We start from the raw sequence: 21916 nt of genomic DNA, 5'->3' as shown, positions 1-21916 counted from the left end.
TTTAGTCACACAGAGATACATGAAAATGCTTTACAGAAATTAGCATGTTTAGTCTGGAACAAAGAAAATGAAAAGAAGTCAAGTTGACCATGTTTAATTATTTAAAGGACTATCACTTTTAAGAAGGAAAAAATTTTAAATCAACTGTAGTCAGCACTAGATTATCCATAATTCTTTGCTCAGGTTCATGACACATTCTATTTTTTAGTTAACTAATAATTGACATTTATGGGCTAGCACCTGATACAACTACATATAATACTGATAATAACACAGATTTACCTGTATTTTCCCTCTCTCTACCCCTTGCTTCTACTTTCCTGACGTGGTTATTATGGTTATTCTGAAAAAACTAAAATCCCAATATTTTGTTTACGTTTCCCTTGGCTTAAAAAATAGGCTGAGCAAATATACAAGGGTACTTCAAAAATTTCAAAGATATAAAATTAAAATATGTTTATCTTGGTGCCAGATAATTGAAATTCATAGATACAAACGGTCTTCAAAGAATTTACAAAGAGTTATAGAATTAATCTTCCTGGCTTGTTGTGGTATGTCCCTGTCTGCCTGTAACAGGTATTCAAGAAATGCTTGTTTATGATTTTGGAGCAATGGAAACTAATGTATGTAAACATTACTGGTCTAAAGACAGATAGAGTAGGTTATCTAACAATTATATTTTTATGTGTATGACCTGGGAGCACTAACATATTTCGGTTGTAAGCTTGTCAGGGCTATGGCCTTTGCTTCCACAAATCTACTCTTTTAAGGGACAGCATCCAATTAAATAGACTAGGTTTTGTAGAGTCTGTCAAACAAACTATTTCATTTTATAATCATGCCAATGATATGAAGTTAGATTCACTGAGCTTTAATAACCCTTCAAATTTAAATTTAATGTTGTAATATAGAGAAAATGACTGGTATAGGAAAGGAGAATTCAATACAGAACACAATGCATTCTCAATTATTACAAAGTTTGAGTTAAACAATGAAATAACTAATTCAAAATGCATTTAAATTTGCCTTTGGGATTTGGGCACTTATGTTTGAAAATGGAGATGTTTGAGAACCACACAAAATTTCAATAATTAAATTAAACCATAACATAAAGGCTATTGGGGGAAAAAGGGAATGCTATTCAAATTCCCTAAACTACTTCCTGCTAAAAGCTATTCCCATCCCTAAACTCACTGTTGAAAGTATACATAATAACATCTCTCATGAAAAACTAGCATTCTACAACAAGTCTACAAAAAAAAAAATCTTCCATTCTCTCTAAATGGGTATATTTGTGCTTTACTCCTTTCCCAGAGGACAGGGTATTGGAATGTTTTGGTTCAAAAGCTTCCAAGTGATGAGCTTACTGCCTGGCGAGAAAAAACAAAATCTTGAGGGCTTTTAATTTTAGATACACACATATCTTCCATTTTTAGAAGGCGTTGTTGCTTAAATTCTAACTTCTAGTAAAAGACAGACTCTCATTTCTAGTATGGTGGATTCATTGGAAGGCAGGAGTTCCTTGTACTTCAAATTACACACACAAACTCAACTGCCCTCTTTGGCCTTAGTCTCCTCATCCCATAATCTGAGGACGCATACTAGATGACATTTGAGTTCACTTTCAGGTTTAATATTCTCTGGATTGATAAGTACATAGGAGAGGAAGAGGAGCTTCCTGGGAAGGAATTTGCCCCTCATTAGACATCTGCGCTCTTTTCTGTTACTGCAGCATGAGGAGCCATGAGCAGCACAGTCTCTTGGGACAGGGAAGTCCTGCACGGGAACCAGTGCAAGTGCCGGAAGTTTTTGGAAACGGTGGAGCTGCAGATCAGCATGAAGAATTACGATCCCCAGAAGGACAGAAACCTCTCAGGCACCGTCAGGCTGAAGTCCACTCCCCATGCCGAGTTCTCCGAGTGTGCCCTGGGCAACCAGCAGCACTGCAATGAGACCAAGGCTGTGGAATCTCCCTCATGGACATCGAGGCGCTGAAGATGATCCACAAGAACTAGAGGCGGTCAAAAAGCTCACCAAGTATGAGAACTTTTGGCCTCAGAGTCTCCGATCCATTAACTCTAGGCCCAGGCCTAAATAAGGCTGGCAAGTTCCCTTCCCTGCTGACACACAATGAAAACATGGTGGCCAAAGTCAATGAGAAGAACTCCACAAACAAGACCCAGAAGGTGCTGTGTCTGGCCGTGGCAGTTGGCCACGTGAGGATGAGCTGTGTACAACATCCACCTGGCTGTCAACTTCTTGTGTCACTGCTCAAGGACTGGCAGAACATCTGGGCCTTACACATCAAGAGCACCATGGGCAAAACCAGTGCCTGTATTAAAGCACATCTTAATGAACCCTGTGCCACTGTAGAAAAATTAAAAAAAAGAAGAAGAAGAAAGGAAGAAAGAGAGAGAGAGAGACATCTGCAAGGTTAAAGCTTCCAAAAAAGTACAACTGTGTACACATGGTGTAGTCAGTCTCCAAGAATTTTCATCGACACTTTCTTTTTTAGGTTGTTGGCTATGTTTTAGTTTATGATATTAAAGTGTTTGTGTTCTTATGTGGTCTTGATATTTATTTAAATTATGCCATGCATTCAACAGACAATAGACTGTTTTGTCAGTATGTAGCCTGTGTATAGGAAAGTTTCAAAAAAAGATAGATAAATATTAATGAATTTAAAAAGTAAGGACCATGGACTGGTAATAATCATAGACTCAAAACATCTGAATCCACGTCCGTAACAGATTATCAATAAATTTTATAACTTTAGGAAAGTAAATCAGCCTCTCTGAACTTCAGCATTTACATGGCTGCCATAGTCATTTACATGGCTCCAAATATATAATGTGTTCCAGGCATTATGTTGGTTTATATCACATATATTTATAGTATCTAATCTTTACAATAACCCTGAAAAGTAGGTATTGCCATTCCTACTTTACAGATGAAGAATTTGGTGTTCAGAGTGTTGACGCTGAGAACACTAAAATTACAATCCTGGCCTTCTGACTGAAAATCCAGCCTCCTTCAAGTGTCCCATCCATTTGAAAATTATATCAAATCAAGAGTATGTATTTTTCTTACATGCAAGGTAAGGTGGCTGTTAAATGCTTTTAAGATGTTAGCTTCCTGGCTGAAGGCATTGTCAATGCTGCATAAACGAAATGGAAAAACTCCTGCAATTATAACTGGACGGGGAAGAAATGTGCTAAAGGATCACTGGAAACAATGTGGAGGTCAGGGGAGGGAGGAATAACTGAGCAATTTGTCTCTGCCTCAGAGCCTATCAAAGATGAGAAAGACTTGGAGAAAAGAAAATGAAAAGTCATTTACCCAAATAAGTCAATAGTTTGGTCAGGGCAAGAGAGCTCGTTACTTTTATTCCTCCTACTCCAATCAAATCAAGGTGGTAGTGCTCCAGACTGGGTGAGTAGCCTGATGACATCTCTGACACTGGTTTCCCAACTACTTCTACTATTTCTTATAGGTGGTTGGTGGGTGATGATACCTTTGGCAGTGTCTATCTCTCCTGTCGATCATTCTTCTGCATACCAGATCTAAACAGCAAATCACAACATTTTTGGTTAAAAGACCAGCACGTAAGTGTTTAAAAAGTGGGCACATTTTCATGCGAAGATCATAATCTCTAAAGACACTTCTCAAGGACATATTCTAAAAGTGATATGAGCAATGACAGCATGTTTACATTTTCCATGGTGACCTCTTTGAGGAACAAGCCTCAGTTGGATGCCATAAATCCTGATTTTGGTTCAGTTGTCCTGTTTTGTTTGTAAGGGAGCCTCATTACTTTTCAGCCACACCTGGTGTGTGTCTCTGATGTGGCTGGGAGCCGGTTGGACAGGGGACTTCCTGTCTACTCTCCAGTGTGTCCTGACCCGTTCACAGGTGTGTCATGGACTAAAATAAGGTTGGGAACTAGGTCATTTGCAGACCAAAGGCAGCTGGAGTCTTCAGAGCACAAGCTCCTATTGACTGTCTTGGGACTGCTAAGTAAAGGCATGGGAACTTCTAATTACCAATAGCTGTGCTTCCCAACCAACTGGAATTCTTTTCCATTCTGCGTATTTCCCCCATGAACAGATGTAGACTGGGGGGCCGAGGACCTGGCATGTGGTGCGGGATTTCTGTTTCCTATCAAACAAGATAACTTTACAGATTCTCTTTATAGCTAGAGTTTATTCACAGATGGGTTTTTTTCATGGCTAATTCTTTACAGGAATATATTATTATAAAAATACTAATTTTGTTGTTATATACCTTAACAAGTAAATAATCAGGGTTAAAAAAAAAAAAAACTTGTACCAGCTTTTGAGGGGTTTTAAAAAGACAGAAGTCAAAGTTTAAATTTTTGATAACTGTCATGCCCTGTCTGCCCACCTCCTGGGGTCACTATGCAGATCTATTTATCTGAAGGCACTTTGAAAAACAGAATGTTCTGTTCAGATCCAATATGCAATTACTTGACTGTAAGTTAAATTAAACCTGGGTTTTGAAATTTGTGATGGGATGAAAAGGAATTTGAAAATAAAGGCTTTATGTGAGTATGCAGAGTATGGAGACAGGCTTTGCTACACATCTCCTACACACATATTCTCCTTGTTGTCAAGGAAACCCAGGAGGTGGGTAGCATATGCTGAAACTCTCTCTGGAATAACTGATGCACAGTTCATGTAACTTCATCATGAAAAACAATTTTCAGTAAAACTTGAAATATCAAAAAGTTACTGAAACTGAAAACAAAAAACAGAAGCATACTAAAACAAACAAACAAATGCTTCTTTTAAATGAGCTTCACTAAGGAGCTGCCAAACTGCTCTAGTAGCTCATGGTTTTCAATGACAAAGTTCACACTAATGAGTCCAGGAGACGAAGGCTATAATATTGAGAGTGTATATCTGTAGAGGCAAAATGACCTCATGACCTCAGAGAATTTTCAAGCAAGCATAAACTATAAAGAAAGAGTATTGATGAGTGAAGTTAGCCCAAGCTTATCCTTGCACAGTCTGGCATAGTCACCTTTTAAATTCACCATTCCCCTTTAGGTTCAATAAAAACATTTGATAGGAGACATAAACTCAGAGTTATTAGGAGGTTTGCCCAGAGCTATGTGGATGCTGTATCAAGAATGGAATCTACAGCCTCTCAAAAATGCTTTAAAATTATTTGAATTCTAATCATAATAGCATTTACCATTTATTGAACACTTGTTAAGTGTCAGAAGTCTGCTTAGTGCTTCAAGTGATCTCATTTAAAATATATAACATTTACTATAAGAGCCCCCAAAGCATTCGGATCTGGCTAAAAGGCCCATGAGAGTCTCACAGGCATGGAAAGCCAGACACTGTATACATATGTGTAGTCACATAGATGTGAGATAAGCTAGGCTGCAGAGTAGATCTCATATTATACTAATGAAGCAAATTCAAAACATTCGTGGAAAACAAATATTATCTTTTAATTTCATTTTCCATGAAGTTTTTGAAGTCTCCTTTTATAGAGTAATAGAAAAAGGGTTACTTGGCCAGAATTAGCAAATAACTAATGTGTATGTTACCACTACCACTTTTCATCCCTTGGCACAGCAGACATCAACAAATAATCATAAGTATTTTTCCCACTAAATTCACAGTTTGCCACAGCGGCCATTGGAGGGTGAACCAATGGTAAAGGAAGACCTTTCTCTCTGTCTCTCTTTCTCTTACTGTCCACTCTGCCTGTCAAAAAAAATTACTACGTATATCTATATACACTTCAATATACATATATACACACATATACATGTCTGTAAAATATACTTTAAAGTAGTCTACACTTTACAAAAGCCTAAAACAGTTTAAATTAGTACAATTATTACACAAAATCAGAGTAGATAAACAAAAGAATAAGCTAAGATTTGAAATATCTGGTAAACACCTTTTTGCTTACAAAAGAGAATACATTGCAGGGTTCAGATAAACTATGCAAGAAACCTAAAAAAAATTAAAAAGTATCTAACAAGGTAGGGAAGTATTGGATTCATCACCAGGAAGTTAAGGACTAAACCACCAAAATCTCTTGTAGTGAAAGTCAAGACATCAATACAGCCATGTCTCTTCTCGAGGAGAAGAAAGCGCACAACTGGAGAAACGGGAATGCTCATTCTTCCTTCTCAATATATGAATAAATATAAATAAGTCATAACTAGCTACAAGAGAAAGGATTTTAAGTTTTTATGATAGCCACACCTAAGTTAATTTAAAATTAAATGCAAAAAGATCTGTTCCGGGGCTGGTGTTGCAGCGCAGCAAGTTAACGCCCTGGCCTGAAGCACCCGCATCCCATATGGGCGCCAGTTTGAGACCCATCTGCTCCACTCCCTATCCAGCTCTCTGCTATGGCCTGGGAAAGCAGTACAAGATGGCCCAAGTCCCTGGGCCCCTGCACCCACATGGGAGACCCAGAAGAAGCTCCTGGCTCCTGGCTTCAGATCGGCACAGCTCCAGCCGTTGTAGCCATCTGGGGAGTAGGCCATTGGATGGAAGACCTCTCTCTCTCTCTCTCTCTCTCTGCCTCTCTCTTTGTAACTCTGACTTGCAAATAAATAAATAAATCTTCAAAAAAATCTGTTCTTATTTGGCTTGTGAAAAAGTGAAATTCAAATATCCCAATTGTATTACTTCAGTCACCAGGGCTAGTTTTATACAAACTATAGTAGAGAAGTTTCCTGAAAGAAAAGGTCTTTCTGTGTCACACAAATCATCTCATATGGGGTGGAATGCATATTCAGTCCATATTTCTATTTGACATTGTTCAACAGATTTCCCAAGCTCTTACACAAGAATAAATACAGCCTAGAAGTGATGAGGAAAGAATTAATAAAAACATATCTCGCAACTTTAGAGAAAGTTAACTTAACCTGAAACCAATTGGTAGACTCTAGTGCTGACTGAATCCAGGTATTGTGCTAAATGTGTTAGAATTACTACTTTAATCTTCCCAATACATCTACATTTTCATTTTATAAGTAGAAATTCTCTCTCTAGGGGCCGGCGCTATGGCGCAGAAGGCTAATCCTCCGCCTGCGGCGCCAGCATCCCATATGGAGTGGATTCTGTCCCAGTTGCTCCTCTACCCATCCAGTTCTCTGCTGTGGCCCGGGAGGGCAGTGGAGGATGGCCCAAATGCTTGGGCCCCTGCATCCGCGTCGGAGACCAGGAAGAATCCCCTAGCTCCTGGCTTTGGATCGGCACAGCGCCGGTCGGGGCGGCCATTTGGGGAGTGAGCCAACAGAAGGAAGAACTTTCTCTCTCTCTCTCTCTCTCCCTCTCATTGTCTGTAACTCTACCTCTCAAATAAATAAATAAAGTCTTTTTTTTTTTTAAAGTAAGAACTCTCAGAGAGATTAAATAGCTTGCCTAAATAAAACCAGGCAGATATCACTTCTTCCTTGCTTCTCTTCTATGTAGCAGATGAACAATAAATGGAAACCAGAAATAGCTCTATAATTTAGGATTTACTATGAACTCAAGTTGACGATATGATTGAAACTAACATAGCTTAAATTTAGAGGTTATTCTCTGTTGTAATACCATGGCTTAAACAGCTAACTGTACATGTTGGGTAGAGATGAATTTAGAAGGAAAAAAAAAAAACTATTTCAGGAGAGATGTCCCTGTGTTCCAGGTCTTATAAAATACACGAAGTGGGGGCTGGCACTGTGGTGCAGTGGGTTAAAGCCCTGGCCTGAAGCACCGGCATCCCATATGGGCGCCGATTCTAGTCCCGACTGCTTCTCTTCCGATCCAGCTCTCTGCTATGGCCTGGGAAAGCGGTAGAAGATGGTCCAAGTCCTTGGGCCTCTGCACCCACGTGGGAGACCCCAAGGAAGCTCCTGGCTTCAGATTGGTGCAGCTCTGGCTGTTGTGGCCATTTGGGGGGGGGGGGTGGTGAACCAACAGAAGGAAGACCTTTCTCTCTGTCTCTCTCTCTCTCACTGTTTAACTCTGCCTGTCAAAAAAAAAAAATACATGAAATGAAACCCCAACAGGACTTGGTGTCATAGTCAGGAAGTTATCTAAGACTTAGGGAGGATGACTGAGCAGAGGGACCCTCCAAATTCTTGTGATGCTGTAGTTGCTACCATTTCTTTATGGAATTCCTCAATGTCTTCCCTTACCACTTGTCCTTAACCTCTTGCTGCAGAGATTTTCAAAAAGTGAAAATATCCTATATGTTTTTAGCACAAAACCAGAAAGGTATTCCTCAAGAAGATATGGCCTATAACCAACTCATGCTTCTCCTATAATCACTTCCTGGATTCTTCTGCTCTTCTGAAATAAGTAAATGTTCCTTACATAGCATAAGTTGTTCTCTACAGTTGGACCAAGTATTTCTCTACAGTTCCTCCTTAGGTTTTCACCATTGTGTCTTCTTTCCCACATTTCTTTGCATTTTAGGTGAATACTTTATTTAAAAAATGCCCAAATCCAACATATACCTCTGTTAAAACCTAACTAGAGAGGTGGTTTTTTGAGTCATTGAGACAGTCAAGTAGTATTTACCTTAACTGCAGTGAAAATAAACTCACTTTTATCTCCAAGAACAATTCTATATGACATCAGACCAATTATCTCTACAGTTCTGTTCACTACAACCAAATGCCCTAAGTAATCAAAATCACTTGGAATCACCTAGACAAAGCCAGGCTGGTAATGTTTCTCCTTTACCTTGACTCCCCAAGTAGCTGGGGCAAGCCAGAGATGGAGACTAAAAATGACTCTAAATCTTGATTTATCAGAAATCCACATCAAACTGAGTTTGCAAACAGCAGCACTGATTTCCCCACTTGCATTGACATTAAAATAATTGAAACTCTTTTAAAAAAGGTTTAGCAAACATTATAACCCTTCATTTTTTTTCTAACAACCAATGAAATGAAAGAAGAAACTAAAAAAATAAATTGGGAAAAGCAAGATGAATTCTTATATTCACCTTCTATTGGAGGCCTGCTGACCTCCTGGGCCAAGAATCGAGAAGACACCTATCTGCATATTATAGTCACTGGATCATTATTTATTTATTTATACAGTTTCAAGACCCTCTTCAAGGCTATATGTTATATGGCTGAGCTCCAAAATAAATGTTTAAAATGTAAATTAAATACAAATGGCAAAAGCAATATATCTGAATAGTTATAAATTTAAGTCACAGAGATATTTTCATAAATATCCTTGTCATTAATCTTCTTTTGAAACCTTCTTATGCAATAGGCAATTTATAGAAAGTTGAGCCATTTTATTCTCACAACTAAATAAGGAGAAACAACAAAATTTTCCTTAAAAGTTCTGAGTATTGTGGAGGGCTTTCAAAGAAAACACAAAGGAGGGATGTTTTCCCTTGCATGTTTGCCATAAAGCCAAATAAGACACTGCAGGAATTTGTTCTATTCCTCTCCATAGAAGCAAGGCGCTTTAGCCAAGACTCCTTAATATTTGAATTCTAGTCTCAGTTTTCCAATCAACATTATTGTCTTTATACTGAAAAAATATTTGAGAGCAAGAAAAATAGATCTTCCTATTTTTTTCTCATTTTTTTCTCTCTTTTTACTCCCATTTCCATATCACCTTGCCTTTCTTTTCCTCCCCTTTCCATATATCTCATTAGGAAAAAATATTTTGGCATAGTAAGGTGACACCATTTAGAATAAAAGAGGAAATAAAAATCTGCCCCATAAGCCCCACTTTTTCACAGTAATGTCTTCCTCAGCACCAACCAAGCATTCTATACATCTGAAATAGATATGAAACACACATGAAACACACACACACACACACACACACACACACAATCCTAACAAAATAGGGCAGTTAGAAAGAGACATTATAAATGATGCTAAGCAAAAAGAGATGGCTAAATTCTACTTCTTACTAACTGTATTGCTTGTGGTCACTCATATATCACTCTGAGTTTCAGGCATTTATCTATAAAAACAGAACTGAAGGTCCTAACTATCTTATGTATGGGGTATGTGAAATTATTTTGCATACGGTATAGTAAGAACTAGACAAGTATAAGGGAATATTCTTCATTTTCTTCTGATCTTTTCTATGGGTGGGTTAATCAGTAATACCAAGATAATAAATAATACTTGTATATCTCAATCATATTTAAAAAAACTATAAAAACTGTCTTTTTTCCTTTACTCTGAGAATGCAGACCTTAAAGAGAAGGCGAATTTGAAAATGATGATTACTTAAATGTCTTCTGTTCTTTCTCTTAATTTCCTCTAGGCTGCTTTCCTTACTGTTGCACATCTCATGCGCACTTTACATCATAATGACTATTTTATGAGTTGATGATTCTTTTGTAAGAAATGTTTTAATGTGTAATCCAGCAGAGAGAGAATTGTCTCAAGGTTGACTTGCAAGAAACTCAATTATGAAATGCTAAATGTTCTGCTCACACAAAGAAGATTGAAACCTTTTACTATTTTCTTTTAAATGTATCATCAGCCAAAACAGGTCAGCGTTTCCTTGCTCGTCAAGGCTAACTCACGACTTTTCAACTTTCCACTCAGGAAATCAAATGACATACTTAAACAATGTAACCAAGCATGGAAACATCACATGGGTCCCCTAATTTTTTATGTATCACTTAAAATTATTTTAATTATTATTTTTAAACTTAAAAATCTCTAGGTCTCTAGGAGTGTACTAATCTATAAACAAAAATGAATTTCCTTAACTGAAATTCAGCAAACATGTATGAAGCCACTGCTACACACAGAGCCCTATGCTGGGGCAGGGTGGAGTGTAGAAAAGGACAAAAATCAATAATAGTTATAACCACTTCCCTCAAGGAGCTGAAATTCTGGAAGGAAGAAAAAGATGTAAAATACATAAGGAATGTACTAAGAAATATAAGAAAATCAGGATCTGTTGGCTCCAGGAGGGAGCAACATTCAGTACCAGCTGAGGAGCAAGAAAAAAGCCTTTAACACACTTCCAAGTTTAATTTTACAGGGTATTATTCTAAATCACTGATATTCCTTATATATCATATTTACTATAATAATCAGCAAAGTTAACAAAAGTAAAGAAATTATTTTAATATTTTTAAAAGTTCAGATATCTACTCATTGGATTTTCAATATCCAATTAGGACACAGGAAGTTGAAGAGTTTAACTCCTATCCTAATGGCAAGAAAAATCTATATGATCTATAGAATTACTTCCTGAACCCATCAGAGAGTTCAGGAATTTCAGAGCAACCAAAAAGTGTAAATTTAGAAAACCAGGCGCATCCAAGGAGAGAGGAATGGCCTGTACTTATTAACCTGGAGCAGGGTACTGGAGTAGCTGCCAAGCTTTGTCAGTCTAAGAGATGATTCAGATACTAGACCCAGCAGACAGAGAAGTTTGAATGATCATCAGCAACATGTTAAAGACAAAGAACTGAAAGAAAAAAGAACTACAAACTTAAAATTCCACCAGCAACAAAAAATCTTTGAAAACATGAAGGAAGTAAGTAATGGTGATGGTTGTATAACATGAATGTACTTATAAACTATAAATGCAAAAGTGGTTAAAATGGTAAGTTTTGTGATATCTTTATTTTATTACAATAAAAAAGTTGGAAAAACCATGCAGGAGAAATAAAGACTTTTTCTACAATTCCTAATCATCCCAAATGTAGCTGTCCACTGTCTCCAGTAACAATCACAAACACTGCAATAGAAACTACTTTAGTTTTACTTCCACATGAAAATCTGTTGTTCAATGGGGACCTTGATCAACTGCAATCTGGCTCAGTCTCAGTGACCCAATGGGTGGTCTAGCGTTTCCCTAATATAGGTGATGTCTCCTACCCTTCTGCCAGTTCCTCACATTCAGCTCCTCCTCTGATTCCTCTCTTAGGTCCAGATCTGCAAAACGTTATAATTAGTAGAGCCATTCAGGGGCATCATCTCACCAAACTTGTGCAGCCAGCTTCCTTTCTGGGACTTTGGGCTAATTCATCATCTTACTCCTGGGACTTCTATTTACCTACTTAAGTTGATCAGCCCTTCCTACTCATTCTAGGGTCATTTAGTATACACCACAGTCTTGTGTGTACCTTACTTGTACATATAGATAGAATATCATTTCTGTACTTTGCAATTAGAGATATGGGGAACAGATTAAATAAAACATCTTTATATGTCTGTACAAGATAGATAATAGCTCACTGCAATGTGAAGGCAATTCAGCCATCCAACTGCCAGTTTTAGTGGAAAAGTATAATTTTTTTAGAGTGAGAACTATCTTTTCCTAGGTTGAGAACAATAGACACCAAAATTTGCATCATTCCCCAAAATAGATTGATAAAAATACAATATTTACAACATAAAAATTAGATTTTGAAATATAGAATATTAAACATGTACACCCGAAAGTAAGATAAGAAGACATAAAAAAATCTGTCATTGATCTCAATAGAGTTTTCTTAAATGGAAAAAATAATTAATTATCAGAAGTAAAAGATGAAAGTTAAATGTACAAAGAAGTAGCAATAATGGAGGTATACATGGACCTGATATAAGGCAGTTTAATTTAGCTTTTTCAAGCATTATCTGAAACAGAGAATAAAGAGTGGAAACTTTATCTTTGTAGAGCATATTACCTTTTCTAGATTATGAAGTGTCAAAGTGTTGGACATAAAACATGATACGGTCTCATAAGCAGTTGAGTAGGAAAATATGTACTCTGAACTTCTACTATAGAAGGAGATGGTTATATAACTGAAAAACACTGGTTCTGGAGGCTAATAGTAGCTATCAAACAGCATTCAAAACTGTCAGTATCTATTAGATACCATACATTAGTTCATTCAATCTTTAACAATCTTTCAAAGTAGCTATTCTTTCTATCATGCAGACAAATTGAGGCCCACAAGGTTTAAGTAGGTTGCCCAACACTACAACGTTTGCTGAATGCTTCTGTGAATGAATGTCTTAATCATTAGCATCCCTAACTCTGGAGGCTGAAATCTGATGTTTCAGATATAAAGGCAAGAGCTGATCTATGAACAGTAAATTCTGCCACTTTTGACCTTGATAGTACAAAATAGAATAAGTGCTGGCAATTATCAACACATAAAAAAGTCAGTGAGGGGGCAGCATTGTGGAGCAGTAGGTTAAGGTGCTGCGTGGGACAAACATACCACACATCAAAGTGCCAATCTAATTCCTCACTTCTCCGCTTCCAACCCAGTTTCCAACTAATTCATGCTGGGAGACAGCAGATGACGGCTCAATTGATTGAGGCCCTGCCACCCACATGGAAGACCCAGATAGAGTTCTGTGTTCCTGATTTTGGCCTGGCCAGCCATGGCTGTTGCAGACATTTGGGGAATGAACTGGCATATGAAAGATTGTGTGTGTGTGTGTGTCTTTCTCTTTCTCTCCCTCCCTCACACACTACCTTTCAACCAGAGTCAGTATTAATATGTAAGGAAAATGATTCCAGAGAAATCTGCTCAAGATAATGTGCATGTGAATAAAATCAGCCGGCAGAGGGAGCTTCTAGAAAAATGCATTGTAGAGAATATTAAGCTGATACTTTCCTATCAGGTTGTATTTCAAAAGTCTACTTTTGGATCAATCACTTAAAGTATAGAATTTATTTTACCATGACAATAATACTATAAATCAGGGATCAGCTCTTTGGCCCACAGGGCAAATCCAGTTCACCATTTATTTTTGTATGACCCACAAGCTAAGAGGGGATTTTACATTTTTTGTGAATGAAAAATTGAAAAATAACCAGTATGTTATGATACATGATAATAACATAAGATTAAAATTTTCAGTGTTCATTGGTAAAGTTTTAGTGCTGTGGCTCACTTGGCTAATCCTCTGCCTGCAGCGCGGGCATCTCGCGTTCTAGTCCCAGTTGGGGCACCAGATTCCGTCCCGGTTATTCCTCTTCCAGTCCAGTTCTCTGCTGTGGACCAGGAAGGCAGTGGAGGATGGCCCAAGTGCTTGGGCCCCTGCACCTGCATGGGAGACCAGGAGGAAGCACCTGGCTCCTGGCTTCGGATTGGTGCAGCTTGTTGGCCGTAGCAGTCATTTTGGGGGTGAACCAACGAAAAAGGAAGACCTTTCTCTCTCTCTCTCTCACTGTCTACTCTGCCTGTCAAAAAAAAAAAAAGAGAGAATATAGCCATATTCATTCATTTATGTAATGTCCATGGCTGCTTTCACATGTAAGAACAGAGATGAATACACAGACACTACTTTGAATGAGAAAGAATTTGTAAGATCATTACCACTCAGAAAAGCTACAAAAAAATGTAAATACTTTGGAGTAAATTTAGCCAAGGATGTCAAAGATCTCTGCAATAAAAATTACAAAACATTAAAAAAGAGATAGAAGAAGATATAAAAAAATAGATGATCATCTATATTTGTGGATTGGAAGAATTAATATCATCAAAATGTACATACCACCAAACAGTTTACACCTCAAAGTTATCCCAATCAAAATAGCAATGACATTCTTCTCAGATCCAGAAAAAATGCTAAAATTCATATGGAAACACAAAAGACTCTGAATGACTAAAGCAGTCTTACACAGTAAAAACAAACCCATAGTCATCACAATACCAGATTTCAAGACATACCATAGCGCAATTATAATCAAAATAGCCTGGTATTGGCACAAAAATAGACATGTAGACCAATGGAACAGAATAGAAACACCATATAATAATCTATGCATCTACAACCAATGAATCTTTGCTAACCAGCTAAAATAAGTCCCTGGAGAAAGGATAGTCTCTTCAATAAATGGTGACAGGAAAATTGGATCTTTATGTGCAGAAATATGAAACAGAACCCCTACCTTACACCATACACAAAAATCATCTCAAAATGGATTAAGGATCTAAATCTATGACCTGATACCCTCAAATTACTAAAGGAAAACATACAGAAAACTCTGCAAGACATTGACATAAGCAAAGATTTCTTGGAAAAGACCCAGAAGCACAGGCAATAAAAGCAAAAAGAGACAACTAAGAATATATATTTTTAAGAAGCTTCTGCCCTGCAAAGGAAACATTCAACAAAGTGAAGAGGCGACCAAAAGAATGAGAAAAAAAATCTGCAAACTATGCAACCAATAAAGGATTACTATCCAGAATCTATAGAGAGCTCAAAAACTCAACAACAAAACAAACAATCTAGTCAGGAAATGGGCAAAGAATATGAACAGACAATTTTCAAAGGATGAAATTCAAAAGGCCAACGGGCACATAAAAAAATGCACAGGATTACTAGCCACCAGGGAAATGCAAATCAAAACCACAATGAAGTTTCAGCTCACCAGATTTAGAATGGCTACCATCCAAAAATCAAAAAACAATAAATGCTAGTGAGGATGTGGGGAAGAGGGTACCCTAATACACTGATGGTAGACATGTAGAATAGTATAACCATTATGGAAGAGTGTGGAGATTCCTCAGAAACCTGAAAATACATTTACCATATATCCAGCCATCCCACTCCTGGGAATTTACCCAAAGGAAATTAAATCAGCATATGAAAGACTTATCTGTACCCACATGTTTATCATAGATCAATTCACAATAGCTAAGATATGGAATCAACTCTGATGTACATCAACTGATGAATGGACAAAGAAAATGTGTTATCTTTACACTATGAAATACTACTTAGCTGTCTTTTGCAACAAAATAGATGCTTCTGGAAACCATTACGCTTAGAGAAGTAAGCTATATCCCCAAGAAAAGTATTATATGTTTTCTCTGATTTGTGATAATTAATATAGACAGCACAAAAATGTAACATATTTTTATGAGGTTGAGATTTGATTACTATTCACAGCCCTTATCTATGCTACTGAGGAACAGTGGTTTTTCTACTTACTACTTGTTGAATTCTTTATTTGGTGAATGGTTAAGCTTGTGATTATAAAATAAACTGGACATATGCCATTGCAAAAAAATTTTAAAATTTAAGGAAGGAAGGAAGGAAGGAGGAGGAAGATAGGGACCATGAGTGGGATAGAGGATAGGGTGGGGAGTGTTATTATGTTCTTAAATCCTTATATATGAAACACATTAAATTTTTTCACCTTAAATAAAAAAAATTTAAATTATGGTGTATATATACATGATGGAATATTACACTCTGTCAAAAAGAATGAAATCCTTTCTTTTGCAACAAAATGGATGCAACTGGAGGCCATTATGTTTAGTGAAATAAGCCAGTTCTAAAAAGATAAATATCATATGCTTTTTTGATTTGTGGTAACTAATATACAGGGTACAAAAATGTAATGTATATGAACAAAATTGACACTTTGAAATTTGATTATTGTTTATAGTCTTTGTCTATTTTCTTGAAGAACAGTATTTTTTCCACTTACTACTTGTTGAATTATTTATTTAGTGGAGGATTGAGTTTGTGATTATAAGATTAAATTGAAAGTATGTCATTGTGAAAATTAAAATAAAAATAAGAAAAGAAGGTTGAGGGAATATGGGGGCAGGAAGTATCATTATTCTCTTAAAACCTTGTATATGAAATACATAAAATTTGTTTCCTTTATGTAAATTTTTAAAAGTAAAAAATAGAGTTAAATTAAGTGCTTTATAAATGTTTTGAGCATTTTACATGCATTACTTTAATCCTTAGAATAATACAATAAGATAGTTATTATTAATATGAGTATTTATAAATGGAGAAACCAATATCCAGAGAAGTTAAATAATTTGAGCCGAGATATAAACCCTTACAATCCAGTACAATATCATATTATGCTATTACCTATAAGCCACAAGGCTATATGGATGACTTGACTAAAGATTTTTTGCTACTTTACAAATGTTCTGGGGCCAGCATGGTTACATAGTGGGTAAATCTGCCACCAGGAATACCAGCATCCTATATGAGCACCAGTTTGTGTCCCGGCCGCTCCACTTCTGATCCAGTTGCCTGCTGATGGCATAGGAAAAACAACAGAAGATGGCCCACGTACCTGGGCTCCTGCTACCCATTGGGAGACCTGGAAGAAGCTCCTGGGTCCTGGCTTGAGACTGGCTCAGCCCTGGCCATTGCAACATTTGGGGGAATGTACCAGCAGAAGGAAGATCTTTCTCTCTCTCTCTTTCTCTAACTCTTTCAAATAAATCTTTTTAAAAAGGTGCAAAATGAACACCAAATACATACACACACTCACAGACACATACACATACAAGAGAGATAGAGGGGATGAGAGAGATGGGGAATATAAGAGATAGGAAGAAAGAAATATTAGAAAGTATTTTAACTGAATAATAAAATACATGAACACACATATATGTAAAACTGATTTTGACAAATGTGCAATGGCCAAGCAGTAGAGAATGCATATTCTACTGAACAAATGGAAGGATTACAAAGAGACACAAGAAAAATTTGGAAATGATGGATGTGTTCACTATCTTGAGTGTATGCATAAGCCAAAGGTATTAAACACTTTAGCTATTTACAGCTTATCACAATTAATGTACCTCAAAGAAGTTTTTTAATCAAAGCAAAATGTGAATACTTACATAATTTAATCTGCATAATAGAATATATAAACAATTTAAGAAGCAGTAAACTATTTCCTAATGGGAGTGGCAGGGTACTTCAGTACTTTTTATCTTAAGAATGCTTACACATTTTAAGAATATTAACAGACATTTTTAAGACATCAGGGTTTATTTTGCATGTGCTTTTTAAAATAAAAACAGCTGAAAGAAATTTTAAAAACAGTTTTTTAATGGTCATAAAGGAAAAAAAACTGATTTTAAGCCTCTAGAAAAGAAACTGTGGCACCAAAGAAAGTAAGTAACACATTCACATAGTTTCTTTTCTATGTCTTTATTGAAGACCACTGACTTTTCAGGAGATTCGTCAATTTTCAATGACAGGAAAGTTTTTGACTGTCGTTTTCTTCTAATTGCCTTTTACTTCTATAAAATGAGCTCAAAAAGGAGTCATTCCTAGAAGTTATTTCAGGAGGCTAAAGGATCTGAGAAAACTCACTTTGTTTTAAGTGGAATTCTATATAAATTGAATTAAAGTTTAACTAACTGGAATTTTAGTTGGAAATGCACATAAGAATAAATGTGAAACACATTGTTCATTATTTTAGCTATTTGTGTCACATTTTAACATCTTGTGAAAAAGCAGTTCAAAGTTTTAGAAAAATAATTCCACAAAGGACAAATATATTCTTTCTTAATGGCTAAAGTGACACTGAGACCATACTTCGTAAGCATGGGGTCACTGGAATTAGTACTATAAATTGGATACTAATGAACAGAGCTATGAGTGTTTACTGGAGATTATATGATTAATAACAATAAATGATATATTTAAGGACTTACAATGGTCTGGAATCTATCATCAACATTTTTCAACTATTAATATCATTTAATTCCTCAATGAGACCACAGAGCAGGTATTATGATTCTCACAGTTGAGCTATCTGAAGTGTGAGGAATCAGCCAATTTATGACTGGCAAAGCTAGGATATACTTTATACAAAATATATTTACACAGCTGATTAAGCAAAAGTATAATAAAAAGCTTCTCAGAATTTGGTGTGCTCACAGCAAAATACACACACACAAACACACACACATACTCAAAATTCAGTATTATATCTACATAACAAAAATTTCTATTTAATGCACAGACATTACTTAACACCATATAAATTTGAGTACTTCTTAGAACAGGGGAACTAAGGTCTTGAATGAATCTAAAATCACTTTTATAAAATTATTTATTTTGCCTATGTTAATATTGATAATTGTTCACAAATGCTATCAATTTACCATCCAATCAAGGAAAATGATCACTGATATAAAAATATGGAGTTGCTGTGAGGGAATCAAAAAGGTACGTAATAAAATAGAATATGAGGCATAGCAGTCATTCAGTTGAAAGCACGGCATATAGGCCGGCGACGCGGCTCAATAGACTAATCCTCCGCCTTGAGGCGCCAGCACACCTGGTTCTAGTCCTGGTCGGGGCACCGGATTCTGTCCCGGTTGCCCCTCTTCCAGGCCAGTTCTCTGCTGTAGCCCGGGAAGGCAGTGGAGGATGGCCCAAGTGTTTGGGCCCTGCACCCGCATGGGAGACCAGGAGAAGCACCTGGCTCCTGGCTTCGGATCAGTGCGGTGCACCCGCTGCAGTGCCCTGTTTGGAGGGTGAAACAACGGCATAAGGAAGACCTTTCTCTCTGTCTCTCTCTCTCACTGTCCACTCTGCCTGTCAAAAGAGAGAGAGAGAGAGAGAGAGAGAGAGAGAGAAAAGCATGGCAGATAGATCCAAAGCATCCTTGGTCAATGTTTTCCTATCTAACATTCTTCAGGTTAGGACTACTCCTAGCTCTCTATTGGCCAGCTTGTCCTTGTGAATTGTATTCACTTCCTATTATTGCTGTAATAAATTATCACAAACTTAGGATCTTAAAACACAAATTGAGAGCCAGCACTGTGGTACAGGGGGTTAAAGTCACGGCCTATAGTGCTGGCATCCCATATGAGCAACAGTTCAAGTCCAGGCTGCTCCACTTCCAATCCAGATCCCTGCTGATTCGCCTGAGGTAGCAGCATAGATTGGCCCAGGTCCTTGGGCCCCTGCACCTATGTGGGAGACTGAGAAGAAGCTCCTGGCTATTGACTTCAACTAGACCCAGCCCTAGTCATTGCGGCCATTTGGGGAGTGAACTAGCAGATGGAAGATCTCTGTCTCTGTCTCTGCCTTTCAAATAAATTAATTAATATTTAAAACACACACACGCACAAATTTATTTGCTTATTGTTTGGGAGTCAGAATTCTAAAATCGGTTTCACTGGGTTAACATCAGGGTGTTGGCAAGTCTGGGTTCTTCTGAGGTTCTGCTCAGAAAACCTGTTTTCTTAACATTTCTAGCTTTTAGAGTTCCCTTTTAGTGCTTGTTCATGATTCCTTCCTCAAAATGCTCCAACCTCTTGCTCCTGCTGTCACATCTCCCACTTCCTCTTCACTGTCAAATTTCCTTCTGCCACCCTCTCTTATGGAAAATTATGAATGCATTTAGGATTTACTCATATAGTCCAGGATAATCTCCCTATCTCAAGACCCTTAACTTAATTACATCTGCAAATTCCCTTTTGCCATGTAACAATTCGTCGCAGGATCTAGAGATTGTGATATATACAGGGGTAATTCAAAAAAACAAACAAAAAAAAGTGATAGGTTGTTGTACTAGCTTTTCGTTACGTTCAACTAAAATACATGAGAAGGTATTTAGGATGTGAAAAGGTTTATTTTAGCTCAGAGTTTTGGAAATTCTTAGTACAAGATGGGCAGTCCCATTGTTCTGGTGTCTAATGAGTGCAGCAGATGGCAGAACAATGTTCCTTGGCAGGCATATATTGCAGGAAGAAGAGACAAGGAACACACTCATCTTCGGTATCTGTATATCTCTTTATAAAGCCAACATGATTGGGTTATGCAGCTCCAGGCTACTCACCTATAGCAACTTGATCGTTTCTGGAAGGCCTAATCCTCAGGAATAGAATGTAAACAGTAAAGACAGAAATGTGGACAGTAAAACAGCTGTGCCCATGAGGTCTCAGCTGGAAACGTGCATTCCACTGGAATCTGACTACAGGTCATTCTTGTTACATGGTCACAAAGAACCTCTCTTGTTTGTTTCGTGTTTCATTTTGTCCATTTCCTGAGACTTGGGGAGGCTGGACTAGTCTATTTGGCAGAGGAGATGTCAAGACAGCAAAGTGTTCAGGCTGCAGCATAGCTGCTATTGGTAAGTTTTAGAGTGAGAATAAGGAACCAAACGTGGCAGAGCAGAAAGATTTGGAAGATTCACAGCCTACTAGGGGAAGAAGGAAAAAAAAGATTGCTTCGAACAGGAAAGTGAGGTAGAGAAACTTGACTTGATAAAAGGTACTTGCACAGGTCAAAGGGAGTCATATGTTAGTTGGCAAAGCAATGGGAGAAAGAATCCTGAAGGCATTTCACAGGTCTTGGTGGCAGCCATTTCCATCGCAGTTCTGTCAAAGATTTAGAAGTGAAAAAGTTTTTAAAGGATCTTCCAGGGCAGAATTGATTCAGGAAAGATCCCTGGGAAACCTGCTTGCCCAGAACCAGCTCCAGATTCTGGCTTGCTGGCAAGATGCTTCAAAGCGGATGGAGCCAGGGTTCAAGTGGGCTCAGGTGTGGCTCCTGCTGGCAAAACAGATCTTGGTATCACCCATGCGGTGTTGGTTTTGCAGGAGTGCAGAATGTCAGAGTAATAAGGTCATGGTGGCTCCTACTAAGATTTCAAGAAAAGCGTGGGAAGCCATGCAGAGTTGTGCTGCAGGGTTGGAATGCCTACGAGGAGCAATGTGGAGTGAAGCTGTGAGGCTGCAGGTAAGTCCCCAGAAAAGAAAAGTGCCAGCCACACCACCAAGGAGAGCTGCAGTCAGTCAGACAAGCTCGAGAAAGCCTCAGGCCAGCATGCGGCCTCAGAGAGTGACAATGGAGGCAGATACCGACAAAGGCATGGATTCCTTTGCCTAGATGTCAAAGGATACTTCAGATAAACTGAGGGCCCAGAGAAAGATGGGGTTCAAGGGCAGAGTCACTGCAAAGAGCCTCCCATAGGACTATCAAAGTAGAAATGAAGGGGGTGGGTCTGAAGCTGCTGCAGAGTGTCTACACCAGAGCACTGCTTAGCGGAGCTACCGAGACTAGACTCCTGCCTTTGGGGACAAAAGCATGGGCAACAACCGTCAGAGCAGTAGGGATGTGGCTGACTGAACTGCTGGGAGTCCAGCCTGCAACCACGATGTGCTGACATGAGCTTTAAGATTCAACAGT

The 21916-nt window shown here is 37.8% G+C and overlaps 1 protein-coding gene and 1 pseudogene across 9 annotated transcripts in view; one reads left to right on the top strand and one right to left on the bottom strand.

The window, feature by feature from the left end:
• Positions 1-21916, bottom strand: part of HPSE2 (heparanase 2 (inactive)) — a 716512-nt gene that overhangs the window by 360489 nt on the left and 334107 nt on the right. The gene's annotated exons all lie outside the window — the stretch shown is intronic.
• LOC108178434 (large ribosomal subunit protein uL1 pseudogene) lies at positions 1744-20610 on the top strand (annotated as a pseudogene).

Source organism: Oryctolagus cuniculus, chromosome 15, assembly GCF_051225735.1.
Source record: "Oryctolagus cuniculus isolate XC-2025 breed Fujian yellow rabbit chromosome 15, ASM5122573v1, whole genome shotgun sequence".
Lineage (NCBI taxonomy): Eukaryota > Metazoa > Chordata > Mammalia > Lagomorpha > Leporidae > Oryctolagus > Oryctolagus cuniculus.
This window is presented reverse-complemented; position numbering and strand designations above follow the sequence as displayed.